At 43.9% G+C, this 23,313-nt stretch overlaps 1 long non-coding RNA gene and 1 pseudogene across 1 annotated transcript; both read left to right on the top strand.

Moving 5' to 3' along the window:
- The first annotated feature begins 1,601 nt into the window (after window positions 1-1,601).
- LOC137318008 (zinc finger protein 271-like) lies at window positions 1,602-6,400 on the top strand (annotated as a pseudogene).
- Window positions 6,401-13,792: 7,392 nt separating this feature from the next.
- LOC137318045 (uncharacterized) lies at window positions 13,793-21,931 on the top strand. The gene is made up of 2 exons (XR_010961801.1): window positions 13,793-13,875; window positions 19,432-21,931. It is a non-coding gene; the product is annotated as an uncharacterized lncRNA (long non-coding RNA).
- Window positions 21,932-23,313: the final 1,382 nt, after the last annotated feature.

Here is a 23,313-nt window from a genome sequence, read left to right as displayed (position 1 = left end):
CGTTCTTATGTAGAGAGCCTTATATCCAAGTGTGCTGATGACACTAAGTTAGGTGGCACAATTAATATTGTAGATGGGAGCAGAAAGTTTCAAAGGGACATTGATAGATTCAGTGAGTGGGCAAAACTGTGGCAGATGAAGTTCAACGTGGGTAATTGTGAGGTCATCCACTTTGGACCATAAAAAAGATAGATCAGAGTATTTACTAAATGCGGAAAAGCTAGGAACTGTGGGGGAGGAGAGAGATTTGGGGACCAAATACAGAATTCACTAAAAATGCAAAAAAAAGTTAAAATGGTAATGGAATTTTGATTTTTATCTCAAGGGATCCGGAATAAAAAGGACTGGAAGTTATGTCACAGTTATACAGAGCTCTGGTTAGACCTCATTTAGTGCACGGTGTTCACTTCTGGGCACCGCACCTCTGGCAGGATAAGAACAGATGAAATATGAGCAGCAGTAGGCCTTACGGCCTTACGAGCCTGCTCCGCCATTCAATAGATCATGGCTGATTTTGTACCTCCACACCACTTTACTGCCCGATCCCCATATCCCTTGATTTCCTTGTCCAAAAATCTATCAATCTCAATCTTGAATACATTAAACGACTGAACATCCACAGCCCTCTGGGGTGGAGAGAACAGCATCGATGAAGATAAAGGGAATGAAGTGAAATGTGCCATACAGTTACATCTCGCTGCTCTGTCTGACCATTTTGATCACTACTTCCCTGCAGAAGGATTTGAAAATTTGATGGAAAAGCGTTGGATGAAAGATCCTTTTGCTTTCGAAAATCCTGAATAAATAATCAAGCTAAACTTGATGCTTGAGCAAGAAAACCAGCGGATGCGACTCACCTGTGAGCACACTGAAAGCACGCCACAAGTCATTCAGTTTGTCATGTTTTTCGATCAGTGTTTTCAAAGAATGTCCTCTGTTAAGTAAGATTAGTGTTCTGTTGTTGCTGCCGTTCAAAACAACCTACATCTGCGAACTGGGATTTTCGACTCTGACAAGGTTAAAAACAAAAGAAAGAAACCGACTCAACAGCGCACCTGATATGCGTGGAGCGCTTTCATCTTGTGATCCAGATTGGAACGAGATCATGTACAACAGGCGGAACCATCCGCCACATTAAATAAGTGAAACTCAACCTGACCGTTTCTTATTGTACTTAAACTGTATTTAAATTGATTTTCAAGGAACGTGGATGTCTAATTTTAGTTATTACTTGAAGTGAAGTGAAGAGAAGAGCGAGCATGTATTGACCTTTATTGGGATTTGATGAAAACTCCAGTCAGAAGATATTATTTGTTTGGGTCCCTGGGGGAAGTGTTTTTCTTCCACTGGGTCACGAGAAAAAAAGTTTGAAAAACACTGTTCCTCATTGTACGGTCAGTGTCTGTTCAGCAAACCGGCTCTGAATTCCTCAGTCTGCATTTCGAGAAACGGTTCTGTGCGGGACACGGGCAATAAAAACGGTGACCGACGCACTGCGACTAATGTCGGCCGGAGGCCCCACAATCCCCCGGGCCCCAGAAACCCCTCTATCTCTCCAAGATGCTGATTTTTCCGCACTGACTGCGCATGCTCCCGAGGCCCGCCGTGTATTCTGGGAACGCATCGCTCATTTCCTTTGTTCCCGAGTCGGACTCGGTGGAAACGGGAGAAGAAACCGGGAAGCGGCGGGTAGGACGGGGGAGGCGTTGGATGATGGGTGTAATGGAGTCCCGGGACCCCCGCCCGCCCGATCCCCCGGGTCCCCCGGCTCTGATTCGTGGTCTGAGCCGCACTCGGTGTTGCTGAGACTCCGCTCAGTGCAAATGCAGGTTGTTGTTGATCTGCTCCCGTTGGCCTCAGCTTTGCCGGTCAGAATCAGCCAGGGACGGTGACTGTGCTGCTCCCCATGGTTGAAATGCCGGCAGCTCGCTGTACAGGCTCACAGGTGCAGAATTACCACTTGGCCGGGTACTGGAGGGCAATCAGTGGCTGGGGTCGAAACCCAACTTCACGCAGAACCTTCAGGAGAGAAAAGGAGGAAAAATAGATCCTGCCATGAATCTGGATTTCAAACAGCGAAGACGTGTCACGGAGGGAGAGTGTGTGGGACGGGGGAATTCACAGCTTAATAGGGGCAAGGAGGGAGAGTGTGTGGGACGGGGGATTTACATCCCAGTAGGGGCAAGGTGGGAGAGTGTGGGACAGGGGTTTTACAGCTTAATGATGGCAAGGAGGGAGAGTGTGTGGGACGGGGGATTTACAGCTTAATAGGAGCAAGGAGGGAGAGTGTGGGACGGGGGATTTACAGCTTAATAGGAGCAAGGAGGGAGAGTGTGTGGGACGGGGCATTCACAGCTTAATAGGGGCAAGGAGGGAGAGTGTGTGGGACGGGCCATTCACAGCTTAGGATGGGCAAGGGAGAAAAGAATCTTCCAGAGAAACTAGAACTGTGTGTTCTGAATTTCTATCCTGTATTTATGGTGATGAATTATGTAAATATGAGCACAGATGCGTAGAGGCTTGTATTCTCTTGAATATACAAGATTAAGGACTGATCTAATTGAGGTGTTTAAGATGATTAGAGGTTTTGATAGAGTAGATGGAGATAAACTATTTCCTCTGGTGGGAGAGTCCAGAACAAGGGGGAATCATCTTAAAATTAGAGCTCGGCCATTGAGGGGTGATGTCCGGAAGCAATTCTTCACACAAAGGGGAGTGGAAATCTGGAACTCTCTTCACTCCAAAAAGCTGTTGAGGCTGGGGGTCAATTGTAAATTTGAAAATTGAGTTTGATAGATTTTTGTTTGGCCAAAGTATTAAGGGCTATGATACTAAGTAGGGTAGATAGAGTTAAGATATAAATCAGCCATGATCTAATTGAATGGCGGAACCGGCTCGTGGGGCTGAATGGCCAACTCCTGTTCCGATGTTCCTAAATGCAGCCATCCGCAATAAGATTGTGGATGGCAAGGGCCTTGCTCACAAGTGAACGGACATCTGGAGGGAGATGCGGTGAGAGGAGGTGACTGGTCAGGGAGTGTCTGTAAATGAAGTAGAAATGGGGACGGTCAGGGAGCGTCTGTCAATGAAGGAGAAATGGTGATTGGTTAGGAAGTGTCTCGAAATGAAGTCGTAATGGGGACGTTCTGGGAGCGTCTGTCAATGAAGTAGAAATGGTGACTGGTCGTGGCGTGTCCGTAAATGAAGGATAAATGGTGACTGGTCATGGAGTGTCTGTCAATGAAGGAGAAATGCTGACTAGTTAGGGAGTGTCTGTAAATGAAGGAAAAATGTGACTGGACAGGGATTGTCTCTAAATGAAGGATAAATGGTGACGGGTGAGGAAGTGTCTGCATATGAAGGAGAAACAGTGAATTATCAGGGAGTGTCTATCAATGAAAGAGAAATGGGGTCAGGTCAGTGAATGTCTGTAAATGAAGAATAAATGGTGATCAGTCAGGGAGTGTCTGCAAATGAAGGAAAAATTGCCTGATTATGGAGTGTCTGTAAATGAAGGAAAAATAGTGTCTGGTTAGGGAGTGTCTATAAATGAAATCGAAATGGTGACAGGTCAGGGCGTGTCTATAAATGAAGGAGGAATGCTGACGGGTCAGGGAGTGTATATAAATGCAGGTGAAATGGCACCTGGTAAGGGAGTATCTATAAATGGGAGAGGACTTGGTGACAGGTCAGGGAGTGTCTATAAATGAAGGAGAAATGGTGACGGGATAGGGAGTATCTATAAATGTCGGAGAAATGGTGACAGTTCAGGCAGAGTCTGTAAATGACGGAGAAATTGTGACTTGTCAGGCAGCGTTTGTTAATGATGGAGAAATGGTGACAGTTCTGGCAGAGTCTGTAAATGATGGAGAAATGGTGACTTGTCAGGCAGCGTTTGTTAATGAAGGAGAAATAGTAACTGGTCAAGGAGTGTCTGTCAATGAAGGAGGAACGGTGATTGGTCCGGGAGTGTCTGTGAATGCAGGAGAAATGTTGTCAGGTCAGGTATTGTCTACAAATGAAGAAGAAATAGTGATGGGCCAGGGAGCGTCTATTAATGAAGGAAAATGCTGACTGGTGAGAAAGAGTTTGTAAATGAAGGAGAAATGGCGAACGTTCAGGGAGTGTCTATAAATGAAGGAGAAATGGTGTTTGATCAGGGAGTGTCTGTAAATGAAAGTGAAATGCTGACTGGTCAGTGAGTGTCTGCAAATAAAGGATAAATTGTGATAGGTCAGGGATAGTCTTTAAATGAAGGAGAAATGGTGACTGGTCAGGGTGATTCCGTCGCCAAATTTTGGAGATATTACATATGGACTGCTGACAGGCAGCTGTAGGGAGGGACATAGTGTCGAAATGAGGGGCAGACCATATATACACACAGCAAGAGTGAGCATCTTCAGGAGAGGAGAGGGGAACCAGTGAGTGTAGAACTGAATCCAACCAGAGACAGCACCTTCAGGGGAGGAGAGGAAGGGGGACCAGTGAGTTTAGAACTGAATCCAGCCAGAGTCAGCACCTTCAGGGGAAGAGAGGGTTGGGAGCAGTGAGTGTAGAACTGAAACCAGTCCGAGTCGGGATCTTCAAGACAGAAAAATTAAATAGAAGGAAAATTGTTGCAAGTGATGCGATGGGTTTGCGTTTCAGCAGACGGAGGAGGGTGAGTGTGCGGGACGGGCATTTACAGTCTGTGGGAATGAGCGGGTAGAATGTTCCATAGAAACTACAATTGCCTGTTCTGAATTTCTATCCCGTCTTCACAGTGAGGACTTTTGTTATCTCCTTTTACAGGGCATTAGAAGGGGAGGATTTGCAGACGACAAACTCAAACCAAACATCACGTCAAGATCTGACAGTCACTCGATTCACCAGCCCCTGAAGATTATCGGCCTTAAAATATAGGAGAAATGTTGATCTGTTCCATCTGTGGGAAAAGATTTCAAACATCACTGTGACTGGAATAGCAGCGAGACACACACACCCGAGTGAGAGTGTTCCAGTGCACTGACTGTGGAAAGAAATTTAACCAGTTACACAGCCTGAAAAAACATCGTACCATTCACAGTGGGGAGAAACAAGACAAATGTTCTCTGTGCAGACGAGACTTGAACTGATCGTCCAACCTGGAGAGACACGAGGACGCCCGCACCATGGAGAAACCGTGGAAATGTGGGGACTGTGGGAGGGGATTCAGTTACTCGTCCCGGCTGGAAACTCATCGACACAGACACACTGGGGAGAGGCCGTTCACCTGCTCCGTGTGTGGGAAGGGATTCACTCAGTCATCCCACCTCATTGAACATCAACTTGTTCACACTGATAAGAGACTTTTTAAATGTTCTGCCTGTGAGAAGAGCTTTAAACGAAAAAGTGATCTGCTGACACACCAACGTACTCACACTGGGGAGAGGCCGTTCACCTGCTCCGTGTGTGGGAAGGGATTCATTCAGTCATCCAACCTGCTGACACACCAGCGAATTCACACTGGGGAGAGGCCGTTCACCTGCTCCGTGTGTGGGAGCGGATTCACTCAATCTTCCCACCTCATTGAACATCAACTTGTTCACACTGATAAGTGTCTTTTTAAATGTTCTGTCTGTGAGAAGAGATTTTAAAGAAAAAGTGATCTGCTGACACACCAACGTACTCACACTGGGGAGAGGCCGTTCATCTGCTCCGTGTGTGGGAAGGGATTTACTCGGTCATCCAGCCGACTGACACACCAGCGAGTCCACACTGGGGAGATGCCGTTCACCTGCTCTGTGTGTGGGAAGCGATTCACTCGATCATCCCACCTCCTGAGACATCAGCAAGTTCACATCGGGGAGAGGCCATTCACCTGCTCCCTGTGCGGGAAGGGATTCGCTCAGTCATCCACCCTGCTGACACACCAGCGAGTTCACACTGGGGAGAGGCCGTTCACCTGCTCCGTGTGTGGGAAGAGCTTTACTCAGTCATCCACCCTGCTGACACACCAACGAGTTCACACTGGGGAGAGGCCATTCACCTGCTCTGTGTGTGGGAAGGAATTCACATGTTCATCCGGCCTCATTGAACACCAACTTGTTCACACTGATAAGAGACCCTTTAAATGTTCTAACTGTGAGAAGAGCTTTAAAAGAACATGGGATCTGATGAGACATGAACGTATTCACATTGAGGAAATTCCGATCACCTGTTCCGTGTGTGGGATGGGATTCACTCAGTCATCCCACCTGCTGAGTCACCAGCGAGTTCACATTCGACTGCAGGAGTTGGATTCTGCTGTTATTGCTGTATCCAGGACGAAACCACGTTCATTCTGACAGTTGGAGTTTGTTTCTGATGTTAATGATCCCCTTTAACTGGGCTGGAGTTTAGTATTCTGTACAAGTGTCAAATAAATCAGCTTTCTTTTAAACACAGTGTTTTTGACCTTCATATCTCGATGATAAAAGAAACAGTTGGAGGACTTATGACGACGTGAGTGGAATACGTCTTAGAACTGAGCTCCTCCACCTTTGTAAAAGATGGATCTTCAAGATATCCAAGTCTGACAGGACATAAAATTGTATTATATCACAGGTTCCACTTCAATCAGCCTGAGCAGGTTTCCACTCTCCTTCTGTGAAAAAGTGCTTCCTGATTTCAATCCTAGACGCCCTAGCTCTAAATTTAAGGTTGTGTCCTCTTGTTCTGGATTGCCCCACCAGAGAAAATAATTTCTGTTTCTACCACTTCGAATCCCTTTATCATTTTAAATCCCTGGATCAGATCACCCTTCAAACTACTAAACTCAAAGGAATGCAAAACCAAGTTTATGCAACCGGTCCTCATAATTGAACACTTCAATGCCCAGTATCATTCTGGTGAATCTGCACTGTCCCCCCTCCAAGATCAATATATCCTTGGTGAGGATCAGTACACCAGATGGGCTCTGACCAAGGCTATGTAGAAGTGAAGCATCACTTCCTTCCCTTTGTATTCCAACACTAGCATTTAGTGATTTGTGTACATGGACACCCAAATCCCTTTGCTCCTTCACCATTCGCAGTCTCTCACTTTAAGAAAATACTCCAATGTTTCCTTTTTGCATCCAAAGTGAATGATCTCACACTTCCCCACATTGAACTATATCTGCCACAGTTTGTCCATTCACTTAAACTTTCCCTTTGTAACTTCCTGCTCCCATCTACACAACTTACTGTGCCTCATAAATTAGTGTCATCTGGAAACTTGGATCTACAACTCTCTATTCCTTCATCCAAGTTATTGATAAATATGGTGAAAAGCTGAGGCCCCAGTACAGATCCATGGGGACACCACTAGTCATATCCCGCCAATCAAAGAAAATTCCCTTTCTCCTTACTCTTTTCTCCGACCTCCCAACCAAGGTCACTTTCAATTTTGTGCCTTTTATTTATTCCATTAATCTCTTGTGCTGAACCTTTCCAAATGTCCATATAGAAAACCTTCATAGACAATCCACTGTCCACCTTGTTAGTTTCCTCAACAAATCCAACGAAATTAGTCAGATATGACCTGCCGTTCACAAATCCAAGTTGACTCTAAAATGACAGGTCTGTATTGTCCTGGTTTCTCCCTCCTTCCTTTCTTAAATAAACGGAGTGACATTTTCAACATTCATATCCAAAGGCACAATTCCTGAGTCTGGAGAGCTTTGGGAAATTATGATGAATGCATCTGCAATTTCCCCACCTGTTTCCTTTAAAACTCTGGGGTGGAAACCGTCACATCCTGGAGATTTCATTCTTAGTTTGCAGTTATTTATTTATCTGACTGTGTATAACAGGACTGAGTGTCCCAGCACTCAGTGTGTGTATAACAGGACTGAATGTCCCAGCACTGATTGTGTCTACAACAGGACTGAATGTCCCAGCACTGACTGTGTCCATAACAGGACAGAGTGTCCCAGCACTGACTGTGTGTATAACAGGACTGAATGTCCCAGCACTGAATGTGTCTACAACAGGACTGAATGTCCCAGCACTGACTGTGTCTATAACAGGACTGAGTGTCCCAGCACTGACTGTGTGTTATACAGGACTGAGAGTCCGAGCACTGAGGGTGGCGAGACATGCGGTTGTCGGTGGAGATTAAATCGGTTGCAGTGGATTACAGAGATAGGGAGAGGGTGAGGGCCATGGAGGGATTTGAACAGGAGGATTGTAGGGCTGGAAGAGGGTGCAGAGATAGGGAGGGGGTGAGGGCCATAGAGGGATTTGAACACGAGGATGAGAATTTTAAAATCGAGGCATTGCCACACCGGGAGCCAATGTAATAGAACACGAACAGAGCAAGACACACACAGAGGTCTCACAACAGAGCATGAACGGTCTGAAAGACCACCTCCCTCCAGGGGTCACGATACCTCCATCGCGGGTTCGTGGTCACACCATCCCGGGGTCGCGGTCCCTCCGTCCCTGTGGTAGCGGTCCCTCCGTCCCTGGGGTCGCGGTACCTCCGTCCCTGGGGTCGCGGTCCCTCCATCCCGCGTTCACGGCCCCTCCCTCCCGGGGTCGCGTTCCCTCCGTCCGCGGGGTAACAGTCCCTCCATCCCTGGGATCGCAGTTCCTCCATCCCGGGGTCGACGCCCCGCTGTCCCAGGATCGCGGTCCCACCATCCCGGGGTCGCGGTCCCTCCATCCCCGGGTCTCAGTCCCACCGTTCCAGGGTCTCGGTCCCTCCATCCCGGGGTCTCAGTCCCACCGTTCCAGGGTCTCGGTCCCTCCATCCCGGGGTCTCGGTCCCACCATCCCGGGGTCGCGGTCCCTCCGTCCCGGGGTCTCAGTCCCACCGTTCCAGGGTCTCGGTCCCTCCATCCCGGGGTCTCGGTCCCTCCAGCACGGTGTCTCGGTCCCACCGTCCCGGGGTCTCGGTCCCTCCGTCCCGGGGGTTGCGACCCCATTAACGGCGATCGGGCCTGAAGTCGGAGGAGCTGTTGCCCGGGCCGGCCTCACGGCGCCATTCCAAGGCCCCGGGGCCCAGGCCACTTCCAGATGCGGACCCTCCCTCTGTCGGTCTCGACCCCGCCCACAGCAGCGGCCCTCCGACCGCCGACCCGAGGCCGCCATCATCATCCTCCCGGGACGCGCCTGTTGCTGAAGGAACGCGGCATAGGGACCGCGCGGCGCATGCGCGGCGCCCCTCGGGCCGGAGATGCATGTGCTCATCGCGATGTCAGCGCGCAAAGATGAGAGACGGTGCCGCGTGACACGTGATAGGAGGAGTCAGCCCAGGACAGAGGCGGGCGGAGGTGAGGGCTGTCAATCAAAGGGCCCGGAGTCAGCACTCACAGCGCACAGGGTTTGGAGAATTTGTTCAAAAAATAAAAATAGAAATGTACAAAAAAGTGGATAAATTGCAAATTCAATAATCTGAATTAAAAACAGAAATGTCCAATGTCACATAAGACTAATGGTCTGGGTCCTCCTGCCTCTCTCAGTCTTCTCAACCTGGGGCACAGGATGAGCAGAATGCTTGAATCTATATTTTTTAATGCAGAGGGCGCTGGATGTATGGAATGCACCAGCAAGGGAGGCAGTGGGGCCTGATTGTATCAGCAAATTCCACAGAGTTGGGAAAGTACCCGACAGCGCTACCTAGGGATATGACAGCCTAGAAATTGGGATCTTTCATTCATTTTTTACACTTGAGCACTTATTTTTATTGATTGGTGTACCTGGACACCCAAACCCCTCTGCTCCTCCACAGTCCCTAGTTTATCACCCTTAAGAAAACACTCCCTATTTCTCACCTGATGCCTGCAATAAATGATATTTGTATAACTTCCAACATCTTTACGATTCGGGTCTGTTTCCACTCTTCAGTGTCCAATAAGAAGAGACATAGTGAGACTGGAACTTTATTTAATATTTCAAAATATACTTTATTTCATAAAATTCATGAATACACACAGTTCAATGTAAATATTACAATTACAATTCAAAACAAATACAATACACATCATACGATTCCATTATTACAAGTCAAAACACAGTAAATATCTTCTAACACATGCTGTACAATGCAAGGTGGGATAGCCTTACACGGTTGCCTTTCCCCATAAAGCCTTTGTGCAGGCCGCACCTCGCTTCAGTGTGCACCTCAGCATGAAATACTGGACCTTGGATTGTGCCAGTGGCCAACACTTGGCCGCGGACAGTTCCCTCGGCAGGAAGACCAGCAAGTTTCGGGGGAACAAAGGGCCTCCTTGACCGAATTGATGGTCTTCCAGCAGCTGTTGATATCTGTCTCGTTGTGCATCTTGGACAACTGCCCATAGAGGACAGCGACCTGTGTTACCGAGCTGTTGGGGATGAACTCCTCTTCGACACCACGGTATAGGGGTCCAGTCTCCGTTGGGTGGGTTATCAGCTTTTACCCGAATACACGGATCCATTCGCCCACATTCATGTTCGTGTTTGGCAAACACTATCTGATGTCTTTCACACACCTGTCGAACCTTGGGGTCAGAGACGTAGGGGGTAATTTCACCTTCACATCTTGGGCGGTAAAGTGACGGAGCAAGAATTAAAATCGGGTCGGTTCTGTAAGGGGCGGGTGATCCGCTCTACCAGTTCAGTCCCCAGCAATGGTGAAAATTTCCCTCTACGTGTTATGAACCGATGCAATTTGTGAAAATGGACCAGCTTTTAGGCTTCGAAGATTCATTCTAGGGCGTAGGTCAGGAAAGGTGTGGCCGAATTTAAGTATCCTCGCCTGGCGGAAATAGGGTGGTCGAGGCTTGTAAATGGTGTCAGGTCGTTACCGCCCCTTTAACACTGGCGTTCCTGCCTCCACCATCGTGGGTCATGTCCTGAGAAGAGAGGCCAGAACAACACCCACCTGTTTCCGGTCTGACCACGTGTAATATGTAAATCAGATTATTATGACGTACACAGGAAACCATTTAATGCTGGCTAAAAATGGTTGGAGGAGCCGCCCTTTCGATGGGCATTGAGTGGTCCAGAACACTGAGAAGTTTCTTTTTAACTCATATTTTGTGGGGCAAGGAGGAGCAGGAGAGCTTTCCCTTGGCCTGCTGTAGCCGTGTGAAATCTCCCGCCCCCTGATCGTCTCAGAAATGTATCAGGAGGTTTCCTTATAGATCTCTGTAACCAGGCACAGCCTCATGTCGCATTAAACTCCCTGCAGTGAGTAAACATTGCTGCACAGCAGCTCAGAGAGGAAACGATCTCCGGAACTCCCCACTGGAGTTTGAAATTACATTAATATTTTACCAGTTAGTAACGGTCCGGGTGTTGGTCCATTATTATTCTGTTCTGGTCAAAACAAATGTCCCAATGAACAGGACGCTGTCTGACCCTGACAGCTCACCCTCAGTCCATCCCACCAGGCAGTGTGTGTGATGGGAAATAATCATCAACCGAAATGGAGCATTTGATTTTATTCATTACAGGATTAAACATTTAATATTGAAATCATATTATTTCCCGACTAATAACAGCAAACCATTTCATGTTAGAATCACATCTTGTATTATTTCTCAAAAAGCATTTGTTGGATAAAATATAATTCCTGTCTGTTATTTCCAAATTTATTTGAAGTATTGGATTGATATCAGTTACTTTAGTGAACTCATTGGTGTCAATGGATAGTAAAATCAGGCGTAGTGAACAATGGGGGCCCGATCCGCTATCGCCGACTTACTCCACCGCCAAAGCGGAAAATCCACTCTCTTAATTAGCAGTTTACAAAATTCTTATTCCAGCTGATTTGTAGAATCTCATGTGTTGGGGTTTGAATTGTGAAGCGGATTTTCTCCGCCAGTTTTACCGTCTCACAGAGACTCTCACCCTGAATCTGTGAAAAGGTTATGACCATGAACTGGGACTGGAGCCGAACACATCCCCAGTTACGGTGAGGCCCGGACAGCCCATTCTCTCTGTTTTATATCAGACAGTATTCCACCTTCAAAAACAGCACTCGAGAGAGAAAGCGAAGCACACACTGTCAGTCTTACACTTCCTATCAGTATGTTCATATCACGCTCAATAGCAGTATCCAACCTTCATATACAGCACCGGAGAGTGAGAGAGAAAGGGAGACAGATACTATGACAGAGCGAGCGGAGAGGCACCGTGCAACAGTATCAGTTCCAGACTGACTTGTAAAGTTGCGTTTTATCCAGAAATTCCCGTTGTAGAGACAGAAGATGTAGTCTTATCTCTCACTGATATACCAGAGACGGACACACTATTTTTCCCACACTCAGGGACAGTGCAGAGAGTGACCAAAACAATGTGGGCCGAATTTAACCCTCTCTTGCCTGTTGTACTACATTCGGTTTTGCAGATCAGGGCCGTTCGCTATTACTCTCAGTGACCGAGAGTTTCAATCTGATTATATTAATATGGGACTGTTGCTGTCAGATATTAATCCTACACGCTCCCAGCAAATACACGGACTCCGACTTTCATCCCATTTTTCTCCAGGATTGGTTTGAGAAATCCTGCATCCAGTTTCGGAGTCACACGTTAATTAATGGTTAATGGGGCCAAGAATGAACAGAATCCATTGGCTCATTTCACACCCGCCCATTTTATCGATGAAAGGCCCTTTACCATCAAAAGATACCGAGAGAAACAGCAGGGATGGAAACATCTAGTTTAATAGTTAGAGATTGTAAAGTCAGTCTGGATTCCAGCGTTAGTCACTGGTGGAATCCCATCTGTTTCCCATTCTGGTGCCTGTTCCTGCACTGCCTGTGGACCCCATTCCCTCTGACCTTTCCCCCAGACCCACTTCCTTTGCTCAGACTCTGAAAAATTCCAATTGGGGAAAGTTTCCATCGATTTTTGTATTGGGAATTAAACCAGATATCTGCGCATGCGTGACTCAGCCCCGCCCCCCGCGCTGCTTGTTGGTGAGTGGAAGAGCGCATGCGCGATCCCCTCCCCCTGCTCGGCCTATTGGGGCCATTCCCTCAGTGAGCGGAAGAAGATGGTTTAAAACAGCCGAGAATGGAGAGATCACGGCCCCCGGGGGAAGGGAGCAAAGAGCAGCCTCGTTACAGCAGCTCATCGCATCGGGACCGTGTCCGCAGATGGGCTCAGAGATCGGTATTGAGTCCGGGGGAAGGGCAGGCGGAGTCCGGGGCTGTTTGTAAGAGGCGGAGTGGATCAGGAACTTGTCCCGGAACATGGAGTGAGAGGGGGAAGGGAGAGGTCATTCTCGGGCTGTGGGTGTACAGGGTGTGTCCAGGGGAAGGGAGACAGAATGAGAAGAAACTGCTATTTAAAATCATTGCTGCTTTCTCTCCCCAGACCAGTAGTGAATGTTCCAGGTTTAGTTCCAGTCTCACCCTGTTTGTTGTTTTTGGAGAGTGAATAGTGGAAACAGAGCCGGACAGTAATGATGTGTGGACTTATACAAAGAGCATCTATTGAAGGCACCAGGTGAGAAGTGTGAAGGACACAATTTAAACAACTGCTGTTATATTTCTGTTGAAAGGTTATTCTCCTGGGAGAGGGAATTAGAAACCTGACCTGTACAAAGTCCCCGCCCCATCGGGTAGTCCCATTCATGGATCAGTGCGGGGGTTGGGTTGAGTCTGGATGTCACTAAATTGTTGTAAAACAGCCCAACACACCTGGTGTGCAGAAGCTGAGTGCTGTAGTACTGCAGTGGAGTCAGACACTGACACTCTTTGTATCGCTGATTTACATAATTATCATTAACAGAGCTATTAAACTTATCACTTTTGTATTTTCTACCTCACTGGTTCTGGAGTTACAACAGTTACTTTTTTCATCTGACAGAAAAATACTTGAAGGTCCAAGAATAAATGTGATGCTTCCTCCATCCTAGGCACAAGGAACAGTGCAGCCAGCTCCTCCTCACACACAGTAGGTACGTTATCATTCACAGAGACACAGACAGGTCATCTGTTCCACAGTCTCAGACAGCAGAAGCAGTCAGTCCCAAACTGATCCCAATATCCGGAGGCACATTTTCAATCCAACACGGAAACAGAGCAGGTGAGGCAGACGCTGTTTCCATTTCCCCCTAACTCAGTACCACTGACAGGTAGATACAAAAATCCCAGTCCAAAGTCATGCTTTAAGATTGTCAATCCCACAGTAGCTTAACAGTAGCTACGAATTAAATACCAGATAGTAATCACACATGGTGCCCGATTGAAAGGTACGGAATGAATTGCAATAATATAACCCGAGATTCAAATTGAATACTTGACCAGAACTCTCACACACATGTGAGTTTAATACATGTCGTATCCATTTGAATAGTGTAGCATGAGATACAAATTGCATACAGGTCCAAAACTCTCATACAGTGACAGATTGAGAAATGCTGTGACAGCGTAACATGAGAAACAAATTAGATATCAGTTTATAATACACTCATGGTATGAGATTTAAAGATACAGTATCAATTCTATTAGTGCAGACTGAGATACACATTACACAGCAGTCCAAAAATGTCATCATATCAGTTTGAAAGATACATTATCATTCAAATTTGTGTTCAGAGATACAGATTTAATCATAGTCCAAAAAGCACACAAATTATCTGATTAAAAACCTCCAGCATCTTATCCGAAAGTGCATCCATATTTACAAATTAAATAATGAGAAAAACTATTTAAACATTAACATATTAAAGCTAAATTATTGAACGCTATAATATAAACAGAGAGAATAATTTTACAGACACAGAATGAATCCCACACTAGCATACCGTACCAGAGACTGAGACATGCAGAAGGAATCTCAAACTCACATACAATACCAGAGACTGACAGATACAAAAAGTGAATCCCACACTCACACACAGCACCAGAGACTGACAGGTAAAGTATGAATCCCACACTCACACAAACTACCTGAGACTGAGATACAGAAAGAATCCCAAACTAACCTACAGTATGAGAAACTGCATATGTGGAAATAATACAACACACACACACAGCACTAGAGAAGGTTTATACGGACCGAAACCCACACACAGTACCAGAGAAGGTATATACAGAGTGAATCCCACACACAGTACCAGAGAAGGTATATACAGAGTGAATCCCACACACAGTACTAGAGAAGGTATATACAGAGTGAATCCCACACACAGCACTAGAGAAGGTATATACAGAATGAATCCCACACACAGCACAAGAGAAGGTATATACAGAATGAATCCCACACACAGTACTGGAGAAGGTATATACAGAGTGAATCCCACACACAGTACTAGAGAAGGTATATACAGAGTGAATCCCACACACAGTTCTAGTGAAGGTATATACAGAGTGAATCCCACACACAGTAATAGAGAAGGTATATACAGAGTGAATGCCACACACAGTAATAGAGAAGGTATGTACAGAATGAATGCCACACACAGTACCAGAGAAGGTATATACAGAGTGAATCCCACACACAGTACCAGAGATGGTATATACAGAGTGAATCCCACACATAGTACCAGAGAAGGTATATACAGAGTGAATCCTGCACACAGTACTAGAGAAGGTATATACAGAGTGAATCACACACACAGTACTAGAGAAGGTATATACAGAATGAATCCCACACACAGTACTAGAGAAGGTATAGACAGAATGAATCCCACACACAGTACTAGAGAAGGTATATACAGAGTGAATCCCGCACTCACATAGAGTACCAGAGTGTGACAGATACAGAATCTATCCCACAATCACACACAGTACCAGAGACTGAGAGATCCCAAATGAATCTCACAGTCACCTACATTAGTACAGGCTGATTTACACTTAACATACCAGACCAAATATCTCATAATGTCAGATTGAAAGATACATTATCAATTCCATTGGTGCAGACTGATCTGCACATTACATATCACTACAAAAAAACTGACACAGATTCAGACTGAAATATACAGTATTCCATTCACACAGACTGAGCTACACATTATATACAATTTGAAAAATGTCACCATATCATTTGGAAGACACACCAAATCACAATTGTGTTTCCATCGATACAGATTTAATAGAATTCCAAAAAGTGCCCACATTCTCTGATTATAACCTGCAACATTACATTTTGAAGTGTATCAGTACCTACCAATAAAAGACTGGGGAAAATATTCATACATTAAGGTATTAAAGTACAGTTTTGAATGCCGTACAATAAACGGAGATACAATTTACTTAAATATAATGAATGAATCTCACACTCAGATACAGTGCCAGAGACTGACATGTACAATGAATCCCATGCTCACACAATGTACCAGTGACTGGCAGATCCAGAGTGAATGCCGCACTCACACACTGTGGTACAGACTGGCAGATACAGAATTTATATCACTCACATACTGTATCAGAAATTAAGAGGTATGGAATGAACATCTCACTCACTTACAGCACCAGATACAAACAGAAACAGAATGAATCACTCATACACGCGCGCGCGCGCGCGCGCACACACACACACAACCAGAGACTGATAGGAACAAAATTAATCCCACACTCACATACAGTACCAGTGATTGAGAGATACAGAATGAATCCCACACTCGCACACAGTACCAGAGACTGACAGATACAGAATGAATCCCACACTCAAACACAGAACCAGAGACTGACAGATACAGAATGAACCCCACACCCACACACAGTACCAGAGATTGACAGATACAGACTGAATCCCACACTCACACACAGTACCAGAGAATGACAGATACAGGATGAATCCCACACTCACACACAATACCAGGGACTGAGAGATAAAGAATTAATCACACACTCACACACAGTACCACCGATTGACAGATACAGAATTAATCTCACAGTCATGTTACTGCAGACTGAGTTGCACATCAGATACCAGTCCAAAAACCTCATAGTGTCTGATTGAAAGATGCAGTATCAATTCCATTAGTGCAGACTGAGCTACATTTTATATGCATTGCAAAATATTCATACAGTATTATACTGAAACATTCAGTATCAATACCATTGGTACAGACTGAGCTACACGTTACACACAAGTCCAAAAACCTCATAAATGATCAGACTGGAAGATGTAGTTTCAATTCTATTATCACAGACTGAGACACAGATTACATGGCAGTCCAACAATCTCATAAATGATGACTGGAAGATACAGTATCAATTCTATTAGCACAGACTGAACTACACATTACATATCAGTCTGAAAATCTCATACAATATTAGGCTGAAAGATACAGTATCAATTTCATTAGTGCAGACTGAAACACACATGATATAGCAGTCCAAGAATCTCAAAGATTATCAGACTCAAAGATACAATATCAATTCCATTAGCACAGACTGAGGTACATGTGACACACCAGTCCAAAAATCTCATAGAATATCACATTGAAAGATTCAGTATCACTTCCATTAGTGCAGACTGAGCTACATCTCACATTCCAGGCCAAAAATCTCATACAGTATCAGACTGATAGAGACAGTATCCACTCCTTTAGTGCAGGATGAGCTACATATTGCATACCAGTTCAAAAATCTCATACAGTGTTCGACTCAGATACAGAATTAATTCCATCAGTGCAGACTGAGCTGCACACTACATACCAGTCCAATAATTTCACTGTGAACAGATTGAAAGCTACATTATCATTCACAATAGAGTTCAGAGATTAAGATGTGATCCCACTCCAAAACTCACACACGTTGTTTGATTGAAGAAAATTAATATTTACAGATTAAATACACGATGAAGAACTATATCATTTAAAGTGTTAAAGATATAGTTTCAAATACAATGCTGTAAACTGAAAGAAGAATACAGAATGAATCCAGACTTGCACATTGTCTCAGAGACTGAATTACAGAATGAATCCCAAACTGAGATAAAGCAGCAGAGAATGGCAGATACAGAATGTATCCCACACTCAGATACAACACCAGAGATTGACAGTTGCAGAGTTAATTCCACACTCACACATAGTACCAGAGACTGACTGATACAGAATGAACCCATGACTTATATGCAGTACCTGAAACTGACAGATGCAGAATATACCCCATGCTCAAACTCAAAAACAGAGTCTGACAGATACAGAATGAATCCCAACGTACCAGAGACTGACAGATACAGAATGAAACCATCACTTATATATAGTACCTGAAACTAACAGATGCAGAATATACCCCATGCTCACACTCAATAACAGAGTCTGACAGATACAGAATGAACCCCACCAGACACAGTACCAGAGACTGACCTCTACTGGACGTAAGCGAGAACTGTAAAAGAGCGGAACCAATTCACATTTCCTGTCGTGGTTCCAGAAACAGGACAATGTGCAATGTGAGGAAAGTTTCTGTCTATAACTTTTATTCTCGTATTTTTGCACATTTTGATAGTGAAAAATGAAGTCAATTGATTCATAATAATTTTTTTGTTTTACTCATTCGATAGTTGTGAATTTGCCCCATTATTTTTCACTTACATTGCGCAGTATTTCTCTCTAATTTCTCAGGATGATTTACATTGCTCCTCTGTCCCGTTTAGACTCTTAATTTCCAAGCAGTATGTGGCCTCCTTAATCCCCCTGGCAAAATGCACCAGCTCACACCTTTCTATATTGAAATTCAATGGCCATTTACACGGCCGTTCTGCAAGCTGATTTTGTCGTAGTCTTCCTCGATATAGACAATATACCCGAAATTAATTACAAGAATTTAAAACAGCGTTGCAAGTAGTGTTTGGTCCAACAGCTCGTCTCCATTCCCAGTTTTTCTAAATCCCACCCGTGCAATATAATGTGAAGAATGAGTTTATCTTCTGTCCCTCTCTCATCTGCAAACTTCAATGATCCGGGATTTGGGGACATCTACTGGCCGGAAGCAGAACTGCAACAGTTCGGAACAAATTGCTGAAACCGGACAATGTGCAGTGTGAGCGTGTTTGTGATTGGTGCCAGGTACTAAATCAGATTTTTTTTCTACCTGCCCTGTTTGTGATTGAACAGTAAACAGAGCCGGACAGTAAGGATGTGGGGAGTTATACAAAGAGCATCTATTGCAGGCATCATGTGAGAAATATGAAGGACACATTTTAAACAGCGGCTCTGTGGTTTTGGTTGAACTGTTAGCCCCATCATGGAGAGGGGATTAGAAGCCTGACCTGTGCAAAGGTCCCCGCCCCATCAGGTCGTCCCATTCATGGATCAGCGAAGGTGTTGGATTGTGTCTGGATGTCACTAAATTGTTGTAAAACAGCCCAACACACCTGGTGTACAGAAGCTGAGTGCTGCAGTACTGCAGTGGAGTCAGACACTGACACTGTTTGTATCACTGGTTTTCATTTGTGGATATTACAATGATTATTAACAGAGAGATTCAATTGATCACTTTTGTATTTTCTACCTGACCTGTTCTTGAGTTACAAGACTTAATTTCTCTTTCTACAGGCAAATACTTGAAGGACCCAGAATCAGTGTGATGTTTCCTCCGCAAGGAACAGTGCAGCCTGCTCCTTCTCACACACAGTATGTACATTATCACTCACAGAGCACAGAGACACAGACAAGTCATCAGTTCCACAGTCTCACACAGCAGAAATAGTCAGTCCCACACTGATCCCAATCCAACAGTCAAACAGAGCAGGAGAGACAGACGGAATTTCCATTTCTAAACAACTCAGTACCGCTGACCGGCAGATAAATAATTCCCAGTCCAAAATCACACCCAGTATCAGATTGAAAGGCATTGTGTTAATCTCACATTAGTTCAGCCTTAGCTACAAATTAAATACCAGTTACAACTGACACATGGGACCGATTGATAGATACAGAATGAATCACAATAGTGTACCCCGAGATTCAAATTAAATACCAGCCCACAACTCACACACATTATGAGTTTAAAGATGCAGTATTCATGCCAATAGTGTACACTGAGATACAAATTAGATACCAGTTCAGATGTTACCCATATTTGACTCACATATATGTCCACAGACTTCATAGTGTCAGAATGAAATGTACAGTGTCAATTCCTTTACTGCAGACTGAGGTACACATTAGATACCAGTCCAAAATTCTCATACAGTATCAGATTGAAAGATACAATATCAATTCCATTAATACAGATTGAGCTGCTCATTATATACCAGTGCAAAATTCACATGCAGAATCGTACTGAAATATACAGTTTCAATTCCTTTACAGCAGACTGAGGTACACAGTAGATGCCAGTCCAGAAATCACATTCAGTGTCAGACTGAAAGACACAGTTTCGATTTGACTCGTATCGACTGACCCACACTTTACATGCCAGTATACAAATCTCACACAGTATCAGACTGAAAGATACAGTATCAATCCCATTAGTGCAGACTGAGCGACACATCATATACTGGTCTAAAAATCTCAGTGACAGGTTGAAAGATACAGTATTAATTCCAACAGTGCAGATTGAGCGACACATTATATATGGTCCAAAATTCGAATACAGTATCGTAATGAAAGATACAGTATCAATTTCATTACTGCAGACTGAGGTACACATTTGTTACCAGTCCAAAATTCTCATACAGTATCAGATTGAAAGATGCATTATCAATTCCATTAGTGCAGACTGAGCTACACATTACATAGAGTCCAAAAATCACATTCAGGGTCATGCTGAAAGATACAGTATCAATCCCAGTATTGCAGACTGAGCCACACCTTACAAACCAATCAAAATATATTACACGGTATTAGACTGAAAGGCACAGTACGAATTCCATTAGTACAGACCCAGCTACATATTGTATGCAGTCCAAAATTCGTATATACATATTATCATATTGAAACATACAGTCTGAATCCTATTAGTGTAGACGAAGCTACACATTGCAAACGATTCCAATAATTACTTCAAACTCATGCTGAAAGGTATGGCATCAATTCCATTATTGCGGACTGAGTTATTCCTGACATACCAGTCCAAATATAGCACAAAGTGTCAGCCTGAAAGATAAAGTATCAATTCCATTAGCGCAGACTGAGCTACACAATAAATACCAGATCAATAATTTCACGGTAAAATATCGAAATATACATTATCATTTGCAATAGTCTTTCAAGAGATTAAGATGTAATCCTACACCAAACCTCACACATTGTTTGATTGAAACAAAATACAGAAGTGTATCCATATTTAAAAAATAATGCTGGACAAAGGACCGTGCAAACATTAATGAAGGAAAGATACAGTTTCAAGTAACATGCTGTATCCTGAAATAAGAATACAGAACGAATCCAGACTTGCACTTTGTCCCAGAGACTGAGTTACAGAATGAATCCCACACTGAGATAAAATTCCAGAGACTTCCAGTCACAGAATGAATCCAACACTCACAGACAGCACCAGAGACTGACAGATACAGAATGAATCCCACACTCACACACAGTACCAGAGACTGACAAATTCAGAATTGATCCCACACTCACACAAAGTACCGGAGACTGACAAATTCAGTATTAATCCCACACTCACACAAAGTACCAGAGACTGACAGGTACAGAACGAATCCCACACTCACACAAAGTACCAGAGACTGACAGATACAGAATGGATCCCACACTCACACAAAGTACCAGAGACTGACAAATTCAGAATGAATCAAACACTCACATACAGTACCAGAGAATGACAGATAGAGAATTAATCTCACACTCACAGACAGTACTGGAGGCAAACAGATACAGAATGAATATACAGTCTGACATCGACTGGCCGTAAGCGAGACCTCGAACAGAGTGGAACAAATTCACATTGTCTGTCGTTACAGAAACAGGACAAAGTGCAATGTGAGGAAATAGTTTCTCTCTGTAACTTCTACTCTGTTTTTTTAAAATATTTTGACAGTGAAAAATTAAGACAACTGACTCATAATAAAGTTTTTGTTTTGTTGATTCAAAAGTTGTGAATTTGCCCCATTATATTTCACTGTACATTGCGCAATATTTCTGTCTGATTTCTCAGGACATGAATTAGATTAATTCAAATAAATCGAACTAAAACACAAATAAAAACTGAGCACAAAGCTGGAAGTTTTAATGGCGACCGTCAAAAGTGAAAGGGATAAAATAGAGAGAAAAAAATACCAAAAATGCTGGAAAGACTCAGCAGGTCCGGCAGCATATGTGGAGAAGGGAAGCTCGGGTTAACGGTTCAGGACTATGACCCTTCAATAGATCAGAAAGGTTAATCCGGCATAGTTTAAATAAGGGACGGGAATCAGCAGAGAGAAAAAACTTCAGAAAATCTATTAATTTCACTGAATCCGGGCAATTGTTTCCCGTGTCCACTGTACAGATCAGTGTAAATAATAATACAAAGGGAAAGAGTTAAATTCAAAGTTATGGTGGAAAGAAATGACCTTTCAAAGTATTTTAAAAATATAAATAAGACCCGTTTGTGTTTTGGAAACACTATCCCTCTGAACATCATCAAATTCGGTTCCAGTCTTGGTGATTCTGAATTCACCGTGCTGGGATTCAAACCTGTTGGAATGAACTGTTTGGAAGGGAGCTCTGCTCACCATTATAGCGCCTTATTTCACTAGGAGGGAAAAATCGAGTGTTTCTGTGGAGTTTGGGTTTGGGGTTTCTGGTACTTTAATCATCGACAATAAATAGTTTCCAAACATCCGCCCCTGAACAGACACAAAAAGCTGGTAGAATTTCTCATTCATAGATATTAAATAAGAGGATGGCAAAAGCGAATAGGAAGAGGTTAGGAAGAAGTCACAAAAACAATTAGGGAAGCAAACAGCAACTACGAAATCAAATTATCAAGGAATATAAAAAGAAATAGTAAATTATTCCACAGACACAAAAATAACAAAAGGAAAACCAGAATAGTTTGAGTGCCACTAAGGGATGCACAAGATAAACTCACAGGTAATGTCAGCGAAATGGCAGAAATATTGAATTGTTACTTTGCCTCAGTATTTACCAGGGAGATTAACAGGGTAAATATGATATAGAGGAAGAGGTCAATAAAGATATCAAGACATTTAAGTTAGAAAGGGTGGTTAAACTGGTCCAGATGGATTGCATCCGCACGTATTAAATGAAGCAAGGGAAGAGATAGCAGAGGCACTGTTACATATATAGAAAAAAAATCATCACAAAAACGAATAGTGCCAAAGGGCAGGATGATAGTTAATGTGATTCATATATTTTGAAACAGGAGATAGAACAAGTCCAGGGAACTATAGGCCAGTTAACAAAAGGTCGGTGGTAGGAATGATCATGGAATCTTTTACTCAATGAAGCAATCGAAAAACATCTAGAAAC

Source organism: Heptranchias perlo, unplaced genomic scaffold (assembly GCF_035084215.1).
Source record: "Heptranchias perlo isolate sHepPer1 unplaced genomic scaffold, sHepPer1.hap1 HAP1_SCAFFOLD_64, whole genome shotgun sequence".
Classification (NCBI taxonomy): Eukaryota; Metazoa; Chordata; class Chondrichthyes; order Hexanchiformes; family Hexanchidae; genus Heptranchias; species Heptranchias perlo.
This window is presented reverse-complemented; position numbering and strand designations above follow the sequence as displayed.